Genomic DNA, 13,900 nt, shown 5'->3' with positions numbered 1-13,900 from the left:
ACACAACACGCACTCAAACAAAATCAATAGGTGATGTTATTAACACAAACCCAATTTTCAAATTGATCGTTGTGAAGCATTTTGTGAAACCTGATGACGAACGTTATGTAATTCATTACGCCATAAAGCGAAAAATGGAATGTAACTATGAACGAGGTAAAGAGATTTTGTAGAGTTGTTTATACCGGGAAGTAGAGATATTTTAAAAATGCTATGGTGAAAGTTTAAGTCCAATAAATTTTTATTTAATAACGAGGTTCAGGAATGGTGAAAAAGGTAAAGAAGAATTTTTAGTAAATGGAGCAAACTTTTCTTTGATGAATATAAAAAAATGCCTCCAGAATTTTTAAACATCTCCGTATCGAAATTTGAGTTACCATAAAAAAATCACTGATGATTAATCATGCCGAACATATCACATCCGTACAAATAAAATATATATATATATATATATATATATATATATATATATATATATATATATATATATATATATATATATATATATATATATATATGTGTGTGTGTGTGTGTGTGTGTGTGTGTGTGTGTGTGTGTACGTATGTGATATGTGTTGCATCCTTGGATTGAGCAGCTCCAGTTTAACAAATATTTTTTCCTGATGCCAAGCATTGGTGTTTTCTTACTACTTCAGTTTTAATGATTCTGAAAAACATTTGTTCTGATGAGGAGGCTAGCAGCGTCCTCGTGGTTAAGACCCACCAGTATTTTTTTTTTTTATTTATTTTTTTTTTTGTATTTTGTTTTTACAAGGTTCCAAGAACATTATTATCCTTTAGGCCAACCAGAAAATTCCTCTGATCGGGAAACCATACATTTTTCTACTAGCATCGTAAGAGCCGTGTGTGGCGACCAAAAATAGTAATGAAATGAATCGTCGTGCATGACAAGCCTTTCATTTCAGTAGGAGGTGCTTCTTAGTCTGGTAGAATGATGCATCACGCGGAGTGCTATAAGATTCCGTCCGGTAGAAAAACGTTATCATTCTCTGTAAGTTTTATCCGAGGTCTCATTTGCATTTTTTCAAGTTTTATCACGCGCGAAGGGTATTCAGATATTTAATTTTCTCTTTTGAACCTTTTCTTCCAACGCAAATTGCTTATTGGTATTGTTTAGAAAAAAAAAATGAAGCTGTAGTTTCTCCTTTAATTTCGAAGCTATTAGAAAATTAATAATGAAGATTATTGTTGGAATGATAGAAAAAAATTATTAAATGTAAACGGAAGCAAAGGTAATATATTAACGCAAATAAGGTTTGAATAAGGAAGCTTCATGCGTGAAGTCGATGTACCAGAGGCCAAAAGAAAACGACTTTTATGTCATGCTAGGTCACGTCATACAAGTGCCAGCCAGCACAAACATCGATGACATCATTGAAAAAGATTCGTTCGATTCAGGTAAATAGCGAAATTCCCAATCCTGGAATCAAATAATTCGTTGAGTCTGTTTTCAAAAATACTGACCCTTCATTTCTATTGGTGTCTTTATTTTTATAACGGAAGATAAGTTATTTTGTACGGTAGTATAAACATGAAATGGATCATTTCTTATGTAGGCAATTTCTTCATATTCACTGACAGTCTCTTTCATAGCTTCCATACTCCTTTATCCCTTCTTTACTGAGGAACTTATATTTCACAAAAAATAGCAAAGTGACGTGAATAGTGGGTGTCGCAACTAATGAAGTACTCGAATATTTAGGCTTAATTGCGTTAGGTACGTAGCTAATATATTAATTAATTAATTATACTTTATTATGCTGACTCCATCGTAAATATCCTGGTGAAACGAGAAAGATTTCATTTTTGTATGTTCGAAGATTCAGAACTTACATGAGTAAGTTCATTTGTGCGGTCTCTGCTCAGTAGGGAAATAAGCTTTTAATAGTTACTGTCCATGTTCTGTAAGACTAGAAATGCATTCGTAAGTGGAGAGAAATAAACTGAAGAAAAGATCAATCTTAGTTTGGAGCGGTTTAAAAGCGATTAGTTGGTAATGGATATGATAGAGGCACAAGGTAGCATCCTTTATTGCGAATGAACATTGCGTATCATAGGCGTCGATGTCACTGATTTTGTCTTTGTCTTACTGTCATTATACGAAGCAACGTTTGCTTAAACTGAGGTGTTCTGTTTACATTTTATAGGAAATGATTTTTGGTATGTGCTCTACAAGAATGAGAAAATTTTCAAGAATTATGAAAAAAAAGTTTTCATTTGTTTGTGAAGCAATGATGGAGGAAACCTTATTTAAATTAAGCTTCCTAAGCAACTCACAACATGCTTAAACATAATGTTCATTAAATAATTTGAATCTAAATGATAAGCTTGTCTATAATTACTAAAGAGACATTTTTCATGTGTATATGCCTGAGTCTGCAGTTACATACATAATTATAAATTATAATGAAAACAAATGAGTGTGTTGCATACAAGGTATAAATGTTGAACGAACAATTATTTTTGTTGAGTATGTACTTTAATATAGTATTTAAACCAGTGGTTCTCAACCTTTTTTTACCCATGGACCCCTTTTCCTCTTAATTTTTTTGGTGGACCTCCCATAGCCATTGCACGGGAAAAAAAGATTATTATATTTTTCACTAATAAAAAAGTAAATTAGTTGTATAAAAAAATTAAAGAAATAGTAAATGATTATGCTTTATTATGAAGGAAAACTAATTTAATGCAAATAAACTTATTTCACAATCAAATTCTATAGGGCATTTATGTACACTAGTAAATAATTCATAATAAACCATTTTAAAAATGCGGATTTATTCAATGAGATCACTGTGGTTGATGCTGCTCAGCTAGTTTTTTTTTTTTTTTTTGATTTTATTCGGCTCTATCAGTGTCAGTGATAGTCGAAGATAACCCTTTTTCACAATGTCGAGTCTATTACGAGCTTCTGATAATAAGTGAAAAGCACGACTAAATCCTGATTCAAGCAGGTCAGATGATGGAAAAGCTATAACGTAGAGCTGTGCTCTATCCCAGAGTAGTGGGTACTTTTTAGTAGTGTCATTTGCTTTCCGTGTTATGCTCCCCAACTTTGATTTTTGCGTGCAATATTTCATCACTTTGTAATTCAATGAGGGTCTCCTGTAAAAAAAATGTCTACATCGGCAGTATTAACTTCAAAAGGAATCGCCACCCAGGTTGGTATATACATCATGAGTAGGTCACTAAACCGAGCTTGCATATTTTCATGCAAATTTTCCAAATATTCACCATACAGTGCAAGGTCATCATCGTGCAAATCGCTGGTACTCGAGGCCAAACGAGGAAACTGTTCAAATGCACGACGTCTGATATTAATTTTCTCAGAAAAGCAGTAATAGCACCTTTATTGATTATGAGATCAAAGTTTTTTCCTTGGAGCAGTTTATTAAGTAAATTGATTTTTTCAGATATATCTGATAAGTAAAGTACATCACATTTAGTTGCAAGCAGTTGTTCTCCAAGCTGGGTGTTAGCCAGAAAATAGACAATATTGTCCCAAAGTGCAATAAAACGATGAAGACATTTCCCCTTTGATGAACCTCACCTTACTATGCATTACGAGGCGTTCAAACTCTTCTCCATTTCCTTTGCAGAATTTACGAGAGTCGATCTCGAAGAGAATTTGATTTAATATTGTTAACCACTCTTATCACAACACTAAGGGCATCATGCAGACGTCCGTCCAATTGCTTTGCAACTAAGTGTTGACGGTGTATCACACAGTGTATGCAAAATACTTCGGGAACAGCCTTTTTCAAGAGTGTAATAAAACCTTTGTATCTGCTAGTCATGTATGGTGCACCATCAGTAGCACATGTAATTATATTTTTGAGTGGAATATTGCTTTCCTTGAAATAAGTAACAACTTCATACAAAATTTTTCACCTTTTGTGTCTGTTCTAAGACTTCTGGCAAAGAGCATTTCCTCTCTGGGTCCTTGATCATCAAGGACAAATGCTAATAGAATAACTTCTGTATCTCTTAAAGTGGATTCATCAAGCTGAAGGGCAAACTGTTTTACTTGCAAATTAGCTATTAATTAGTTATTAATCTCAAATATCAATACCAAAGCCTAGAATTATTGTTCATAACTAGAGTTAGGATGAAAAATCTGAAGGAAAATTGGATTTAATCCAGCTGTGAACTTTTTGGAACATATGAAAACAGCGTTCCAGGCAAAGCAAGTCGTGTTAGTGGGACAATCAGGGCTACAGCAAATGCACCTTTTTGGTTCTGAGCCCCTTCAACCCTCAAGGTAAAATAGATTATAATCTCTCTTTGACCTTTGTCAGAGAGAGAGAGAGAGAGAGAGAGAGAGAGAGAGAGAGAGAGAGAGAGAGGGGGGTAGATATTCATCATGAAAACAAACATCTGAGGTCGCTGCCTGCTACCTGGGAAAAGATGGGTGATTTTCACTACCGTTTGTTCTTGCCACTGTAAAATATCAGGTTTCTTCTTGTACTTGATTGCCATAAAAATTCAAACCTACATGAATATTTCTGCTTTTAGTATTTAAGTATGGCGTAGATTACTGTAGAAATTTTCATTCTCAATAATAACACCTGTTCTGCAGTAGAATTCCTCTATGGACCACTACAATATCACCTTTGACCCCCAATTCGTTATTTTTTGTGTGTGGACCTCCAGTAATGTTACATGCTACATGGACCCCAGATTCCACGTAGATCCCGGTTTAGAACCACTGATCAGTGACGTCGCTATGGGGGGCCCGGGGGGTGGGGTCCCCCAGTCAGATGCTTGGCCCCCCACTGGCTCTATCATTTCAAATACAGGTTTATGGAATGCATTAGCTATATATTTTACTAATTACAGAATTTTTACATTATAATTGTGTAAATTTCTTTGGCCAACCTAAATATCTTGGCCCCACGTGTTAAAACGGAATAATATTAAAACAGCAAACAGCTGTATCATTTCTATGCAACACCTGTCCTTCAGAAGTAAAATCGTCAAAATTTCTCAAACGAAACTGGTCTTTCGTCTTGATGTTTTTCCGCGTTGACTGAGGTCATCCGCAAAATTCCGATACCGTTGAAGAGATAATTCTCACTGTCATGTTGGTTCTGTTTGAGAAAGCTACAGAGATTTGCTTAAAGGGTGTTCATTACTGTCAAATAGTGATAAATTAGCAATTAGAGTAAATATTATATCATGCGATAAACTAAGCAGCATGTTGGGAAATAAATCAAGTGGGTAGTTAGCGCGTTAGTAGGTCTAAACATTCATGACTTATGACACGATTTGTTAATGCGATTCGGCGCTTTATCATGTTTAGGAATGATACAAGGCAAGCTTATGTAAGTCACTCAAAATGTTTTGCACACACACACACACACACACACACACACAATTCACACATAACAATATATATATATATTTCTATTCGATATTATTAATCATATATATATATATATATGGTGATATATTCGTATATATATATATATATATATATAATATATATATATATATATATGAAACGATTATAATCACTTTTGTAATAAAGTGATTCATTTATCAAATTACATTACCAAAGTGAGAAAAATAAACCATTATTGTTGTCAAAAAAAAAAAGAAAAAAATCTGACCGTCGTTTCGACTTTTATTTCCAAGCCATTGAAAGTAAACTGGACTAATACAGAGTATTAGAAGTCACAAATATATACTACAAATGAACAGGTATTGCTGACGAACATAAACAACCGTTAGAGAATAAAAACAATATCCAGCCACAGGCCAAATGAGTTTTAAAAAGTGCCAAGGAGCTCCTACCTTGGCACTGGCCTGTGGGTGGATATGTAGTCTCTAACTTTCCCTTCATGTTGCTGTCAGTACTGTTCCTGTAGTATATATATTTGTGACATTCCTAATAAACTTCTGTATCAGTCACAAAGAATCAGTGGGTTGGAAATAAAGTGGCGAAAACCATCAGACCTACAGGAGGAGATATTCTCCACTGAGCATGGTAGTCTTTTCACTGCTGGCGTTTAATGTGAATATTATATATATATATATATATATATATATATATATTATATATATATATATATAAAAATATATATATATATATTTACACACATCATATACAGTATAATATAAATGAGTATATATGCATATATATATATATATATATATATATATATATATATATATATATATATATATATATATATATATATATATATATATATATATATATATATATATATATATATATACAAAAACACGTAAATATATAGTCTAGTATATACTGTGTGTGTATTTCATATATATATATATATATTATATTCATATGATATATATATATATATATATATTTATATGTTAATATATCTTCAATTACCACAGGTAAAAAAATGTCAAAAGTATATATATATATATAAAACAACGATATATATATAGCATATATGAAAATATAAAATATATATATGTATGTATGTATATAACATCCTTTTAAAGTAAAGTCACGTGACTTCAGTAATATAAAGTATAATAGCGAAAAGCCCTGTTTAGGAAACTGACAGGCAAAGTTCAGTACCAATAGCTTTCACGTTTATTAACGCATCAACGGAGCACAGAACGTGAAAGCGCTTTACTGAACCTCTGCCTGCCATTTTATGTTGTGGGATTTTTTGAGTTATATACATATATATATATATATATATATATATATATATATATATATATATATATATATATATATATATATATATATATATATATATATATATATATATATATTTATATATATATATATATATATATATATATATATATATATATATATATATATATATATATATATATATATATATATATATATATATATATATATATATATATATATATAATATATATAAATATATTATAATAAAAATACAAAGGGATATGCAAATGTGATAGATACAAAGGGGAACTTCCAGTAGACAGGCCACAGGGGCGAGAATAAGTGACCGCTGACCCAAGATCATCTTTTCGATCGTCTTTAACAATACTCGTTGTAGAAATATGTCTTGATTGAATGGTATTTCCAGGGTCCTTAGGAGATATTCATTGCTTGTTCATTGATTAGAGCAAATTCTGACATTTGGTCTTTGAACAGGCAGCCGCTCTTGATAACAGAGCTTGGCAGATTCCAGTTGAAATGATGTTTCGAATTATTTCTAAGGTTGAAGATGCCAAATTTCGGCGCCGGAATCTGATTGAACGGTAAAGTTGGATTATTCTTTGAGAAAGGGATTTTCCAAAGCAAACTTTCTAAGGTTTATCACACTAGAGACGAAATGTTATGTACACCGATATCTCTGGGTTTTTGTTTTTTGTTGAACAGTGACTACAGCTTTATTGAGAGTATTGGGTAGATAAAAACAAAATACTGGCAATTCCTCGGATTAGGCATAATTTTTCAATGTAGTCTGAGTACTGGATTTTTATTTTATGAATAACTATTAATAGGATTATCTTTTGAGTTACGATAAAACATTTAGGGCATTTTAAAGATGATAGTTTACCTGTATATTTAAATTCTTGGTGTAATTTTTTTGGAGAACAATCATGAGGGTTCTTAAACAGAAATAACAGGATAAGGTTATTTTAACTGTGAGATATCGGAGTAACTGTTAGTGAATGTAGGGTAATGCAAAAGTCGGTTTTCTGTTGTCGTTTTCAATTTTTATGTGAATTTGATGCTTTTTACAAGTTTAATTTGGAGACGAATTCTTGAAAGTCGCCGCTACGAGTATCCCAAGAATTTCAGGTATAATCTACACATCCCATCCAGACCTTGCCCTTTGCTATTATCGGGTCTGTTATCATCGTGTTAAAGTATTCCATTTGTAAATTAACAATTAGCATTCTTTCAAGACCAGCTGTTGGTTCAAAGGTCAAATGACAGAATCCACCTTAATCAAAGGAACAAATATAATAACTTCTCAAGGATCTTGGAATTTCGACGTCATCGACAACACATCTGAACAACAATCATCAAAGAAATATCGAGAGAGAGAGAAGCCCGGGTTGGCGGTCACATAATCTCGACCCTGTGGCCTGTCTTCTGAAGGCTTCGCCAAGTATAATGACATGAATCTGTATTTACTGGATATACGACTTTAGCATCTTCTAATCCATTATTTTTTGGAAAGGGGAAATAGCTGTTTCCGAAATATAATGGTGTTTTCCACTCCATTTGTGTATGGTTATGGGCATCCTTTACTGACACTGAATTCTGTTTTAATAGTAATTTTATATAGTAATCATATATATATATATATATATATATATATATATATATATATATATATATATATTTATTTTTTGTGTGTGTATATATATGTATGTACATATATATATATATATCATGAGGATCCTATTTTGATATATATACTCACGCCATCCTTGCATATATATATATCATAAAATATATATATTTTCTTGTTGTGTGTACATATAATTTAGAAATCTTTTCTGAATTTTATACATACATGTATGTACATATATATATATATCATATATACGTACATCATGAGGAGTCCTTCTTTTTGAACGTGCTTTTTAAAGGTCACTCACGCCATCCTTGCAAGACCTTAGACTGTTGTATACGACACTATCATAAAATCATATCTTTCATATTTTCTTGGTTTGGTGTGACAACGAAAACTATAATTTAGAAAATCTTTCTGAATTTTATACATACACACATATATATATATATATACACACACACATACATACATACATACACATATATATATATATATATATATATATATTATTATTATTATTATTATTATTATTATTATTATTATATTTATTATTATTATTATTATTAAAGAGCACTTCAGCACACTTGTTGAAAATGGCCTAAATTTTCTGAGCGACAGAAGCTTCTCAGCCACCGAGAGGTAGCACCTGGCTTGGGGCTGAGAGTCACTCATGGTAAACAAATCTCAGGGTGTATCCGCATGTGGTGTTCTCATGGCTTTTGATTTCCGAGAATTTTCTTAGATTGGATACTTTCTCGGGACATTATCAGCTTTAAAATGACGGCATCAGCTTAATAATGTTATCAAGTGCAAGTATAAACAATTTTCAGATGGTGGTATCATCACATTACATTTGTTGTGTCTTGCAAACCAATGTTATTTATGGATTACTCCAGGTAGAGGCCAGAATCTCTTCGAAATGTTGATGAATTAAATTTTGATTATATGATAGGGCATTAGCATGAGGGTTATAGTAATACATCTTATGATATATTTATTTGAAGATCCTCCGAGGAGTACAAGCCATGCTTGTGCTAAAGAAGGGGGTGCATCCAGGTCACATAGTCATAAAGCTACCACCCATGGGAAGCATGGTCTGAGAGTTCTCACGCAGACAAAGTTTGATTAAGGTGCTTCCGTAAGAAGAGTGCTTGTCACGTGGGTAAAGTGGAAATAGAAAAGGCTGGACGCACGGTGGTACATAATCTTGAAAAGTAGTTAAAAATATGTTGCTAAACCAACAGTGTAGTGTTGGGCAGGAAAATGTTAGGATTAAAACGAAAAAGGGTTGGAAAAGGGAAAATAGGATGACCTGTTTAGATAAACGAGTCATAGATGTAGGAGGCGGCCATTAATGCCAAATTTGAAAATTGTCGGGCAACCCGGGACTCTAATTGTGAAAATGAACACTTTCAAGGTTACGTGATGGAAGTTCCAGTGAAACGGAACAACTCTAATGGACTGATTAAGCAGCTCCAGTGTTTTTTTTTATTTTTTGTTTTTGTGTTTTCGGTGTTTTCATAGGAAATGTTCGGGATTAGTCGTAAGGACTCTGTTGCAAGGAATGGAATTAGGGAAACTGAAAACCTCGTAGATAAGAAAATCATCTCACTGGCACTCCTACTTTTGATAAGAGTTAAAAGCCTGCCTGCTGACAGTAACTGGGCTAAAATTGCAGCATGCTTATGAACACGAGTCTTTAGCCTGTCAGTGCCATCCGTTATACGCGGATTAAGGTACCACACTGGAGGTACCTGTACGTTGGATTATCTTTGGTGGTGTGTATCTGACTAAGTTTCATGGCTGTCAGAAACACACTCGGATGAAGAAGGGGTGTCAGGAACGTTTTGTACTCATTTATTCACCAAAGAATACATGTTCTTCAAACACCCCAACCAATAAACATGCTCGAACTGTGATAAACTAGCTTCGTAAATTGCTAATGAGCACCCTAAGAGAGAGGATAATGCTGTTGCTGATATAAGTGCCAAGACTATCCAGACTTTGTTAGAAGGTATGGGTAAACGGGAGGACCCACAAAACGTAAATTGTAAGGCAATGCATCTACAATGAGCATTCTTTTGCGGAAAGCTAGTTTTGGTATCATGTATTGCAAAGTAAGCTTTGGTTTTGTCATTTCTTCATCTTGATATTAATGGAACAAAAGGAATATTTTTGTATGAGACGAAACTCAAGGCGGGCGATGCTCCGATGGAATTGCAAGCTTCTTGTAGAAATGGCTCTAAAGACAAGGGCAACTAGGGCAATACGTTGCATGCCCTCAGGAGTTTTTGTGACTGTTGTGGAGGCCAAAATATAATACCCATATCGTCATGTATGCCTTCGGGAGACACAGACAAAAACAGAGTTTTTTTTTTTTTTTTTTTTTAGCGAGTTCAATCGTACTAGCCATGGGGTAGAAGCATTTGCTACATTGAACGGAAGTTGAAGAATGTAGAGACCATTTTCAGCATTCAAATTATGTTGCCCAGATAAAATCATCAGTAAAAACAATGTAATTAACATGTTGAAGGGTAATTTTGTTGCCATTGATTTTAGAGAAATAACACATAAGCCGCAGATTTTCGAAAGCACCTCAACTTTTTGTGACCAACGAATTTCCTGATGATTTACAGTAAAGAGGGCTTCAAGCTTTTCGACCAGGTTTCCAGTGTAGAAAATTGTAGTTAACTGGGGTCGCTTTGTGTCCTTCAAGTGACCCTTCAGTCTTTCCCAGGACGACTTGTCCCCAAAATTTCCCGAAAGATAAAGTGGTTAAGCAAAAGGAACCGAAAGATCAAGAATCGCACATCCCGTATTTTCAGCCTAATTTTGTGAGGAGGAGCTTCAGGGCCCTAACACGACAAAAGGAGTTATGGGCAACAGGGTCAAGGGAGAAGGCAAGATGACTCCTGGGATGGGACACAGACAGTGATAACCGCCTCTTACATTATGCTGAGTCATCCTTTGTCGTCCTAGCATCTTCTCATCTTCGGTCCCTCCTTTGCTGACCCACGCTTTGTTGAAGACTAGGAAACGGTTCTTGCCGCCTAATGCCGTGGTAGTTTTCTAAGAGAGAGAGAGAGAGAGAGAGAGAGAGAGAGAGAGAGAGAGAGAGAGAGAGAGAGAGAGAGTTACAACGTGGTGCAATAACGCACGCTAATAACATTGATCAAAGCTTGTTGGAAATTTCATATTAATCTTGTATTTTTTTCGCCGCTTTCAGAACTTACGCGCTGTCCCGGTTTTGGTGAGTATTAAAACATTATATTTTGGTAGATAAATTTTTTATAAAGACGTTGATTTTTTTATGTAGGTTGTTTATATGTTTACTCTATTTTGATTTTCGTCTGCTTTCTCTGTGTATTTTCTTTGTTTTTGTGAATTAAATTCGTGCAAAAGTCCTTGATAATCCTAGTGCTGTATGTCCATTTGTTTTCATTATTATTATTATTATTATTAATATTATCTGATTTTATAATTCTGATAAAATACATCTTTCATTCACTGACGAGTAATTAGCTTTCCATCTTTTTTCACTCGCTAGTTTTGCAGTAGTAGGCGTTCAAAGAGAATTCTATAGAGGCAGGGGGTGTTTCTGTTAGGTGCGTTTGGGTATTCATTTTCATTTCCTAAGGTTGTTTAAAGGGGTTTTGCGTGAGGCATCAAACAACATCAAATTTTCATCATTTTATATTTTCATGAAGGTCTCTCGTTTCCTAAAAGACTTAGTGTTATAGCTAGCATGAGATTGAGGAAGCGTGCTATGTTAATGAAAAATCCATACCTCACTCCATTTTAAGGATGCCTTCCTGCTTAAAGATTAGACTTCTTGACTTTGTTTTTTTCCTCACACGATGTTGCAAGGATAAGGATGCAAAGGATTATCTTTAAAAAACGAACTTAGTGCCTCCAGAAATACAGAAGTTATGGCATTTTCAAACCGAAAACTTTAAACATGTTTTTCGATTTTTTTTTTTTTTTTTTTGCATGTTTCGCCGAAGACCCCGCAATTTTGATTGCGATGTAAAACGGACTAAGAAAACTGGCCTTTGCATTATTGTCCGAACATACAAAGAAGCAGAGGAGTGTGCACTTCACGCCTGAGGTATCCTCACTTGAAAAAAACAACAAAAAGTTTAAAAACTACACATGTTATTCATACACAATCCCAGATTGTATATATATATATATATATATATATATATATATATATATATATATATATATATATATATATATATATATATATATATATATATATATATATATATATATATATATATATATATATATATATATGTATAATATGTGTGTGTATTTTTCTTGGTGGAGCGGAGATGCTGGCACTCTTCAAATCTTCGAGATGTAAGCTTCTTCATTTACTACTCATTCAGATTCTTATTTGTATGGAAAAACGTATAAAAAATAATCGGGATGGGGGTAAGGTCATTTTATTGTACCTATATTAAAATATTGTTGTTATCCCTTAATGCAGTCCGGGGTTGTCTGTACTTATACTAGCTGCCGATGCAGTAGGCAAAATTACGTTGGCAACACGCGCCGCCTGCTTAAAGTGAGATGTGATGCGCATATGGGCATTAGTTTCCGTACATAGTGTAAAATATCCAACCCAGAACTATCTAACATTAGGAATAGTGGGAAATTTTGCACCTTGGGTGCAGTTGCCCTCAGGTTCCAACTTCTTTTATGACTTGTACGGCCTAGTGGGCAGTGCACTTGCTTTTCAATTGAAAGGTCTGGGTTCGATTCTGATGCTGATGTGAGTCAGACATTTATTTCTGTTCCACACGTGATTGTGTGTTGATTATCTATCTGTCTGTCTATATATATATATATATATATATATATATATATATATATATATATATATATATATATATATATATATATATATATATATATATATATATATATATATATATATATGTATATATATAACATATATACACACATACACACACACACACATATATATATATATATATATATATATATATATATATATATATATATATATATATATATACACATATACATATATATATATATATATATATATATATATATATATGTATACATATATAATTGTATATAGATGGTATTATGTAACCTATTTGTATATATGTATAATTTGAAAGTGTAATGCTAATAATCACTAGAGTATTTTGATCAGAGATAACTTACGAGATAAAGATAACAGTGCATAATTATTATAATTAAGCAAGGGATACCATGAACATAGTCATACAGCTCAAAACTGTTGTAGCTGGAAGGTCCCGGAACCTTGTCGGTTAATCATTTTAGGTAAAAAAAAAACTGGCTTTTATTTCATTTGTAATCCATGATTACAAGAATAATTTTATAATTACGTTCTTCAAGTCAGATTAAAATATATCTGGAAAAAAGTTGTCGTGTAGTCGAATGAGGTAAAGTAAGGTGAGGTTGAAAAACAAGAAATGTTAGAACATACTGTAGAATCCTTTCATTTAAGCAACATGGTAGAGCCATGTTATGCGACTCTTTATATATATATTAGAGTCTAGAATATAAGCACACTAGCGTAAATTTTTC

At 33.1% G+C, this 13,900-nt stretch overlaps 1 long non-coding RNA gene across 1 annotated transcript in view; it reads left to right on the top strand.

Annotated features, from left to right (window-relative positions):
- Positions 1-12,463, top strand: part of LOC136831710 (uncharacterized) — a 179,938-nt gene extending 167,475 nt beyond the window's left edge. The window contains exon 3 of the long non-coding RNA XR_010850957.1: positions 11,532-12,463. This is a non-coding gene — a long non-coding RNA (uncharacterized lncRNA). The remainder of the gene's footprint in view (positions 1-11,531) is intronic.
- The last annotated feature ends 1,437 nt before the right edge of the window (positions 12,464-13,900 follow it).

Source organism: Macrobrachium rosenbergii, chromosome 48 (genome assembly GCF_040412425.1).
Source record: "Macrobrachium rosenbergii isolate ZJJX-2024 chromosome 48, ASM4041242v1, whole genome shotgun sequence".
Lineage (NCBI taxonomy): Eukaryota > Metazoa > Arthropoda > Malacostraca > Decapoda > Palaemonidae > Macrobrachium > Macrobrachium rosenbergii.
The sequence above is the reverse complement of the archived record's forward strand: the minus strand, read 5'-3'. Positions and strand labels throughout refer to the sequence as shown.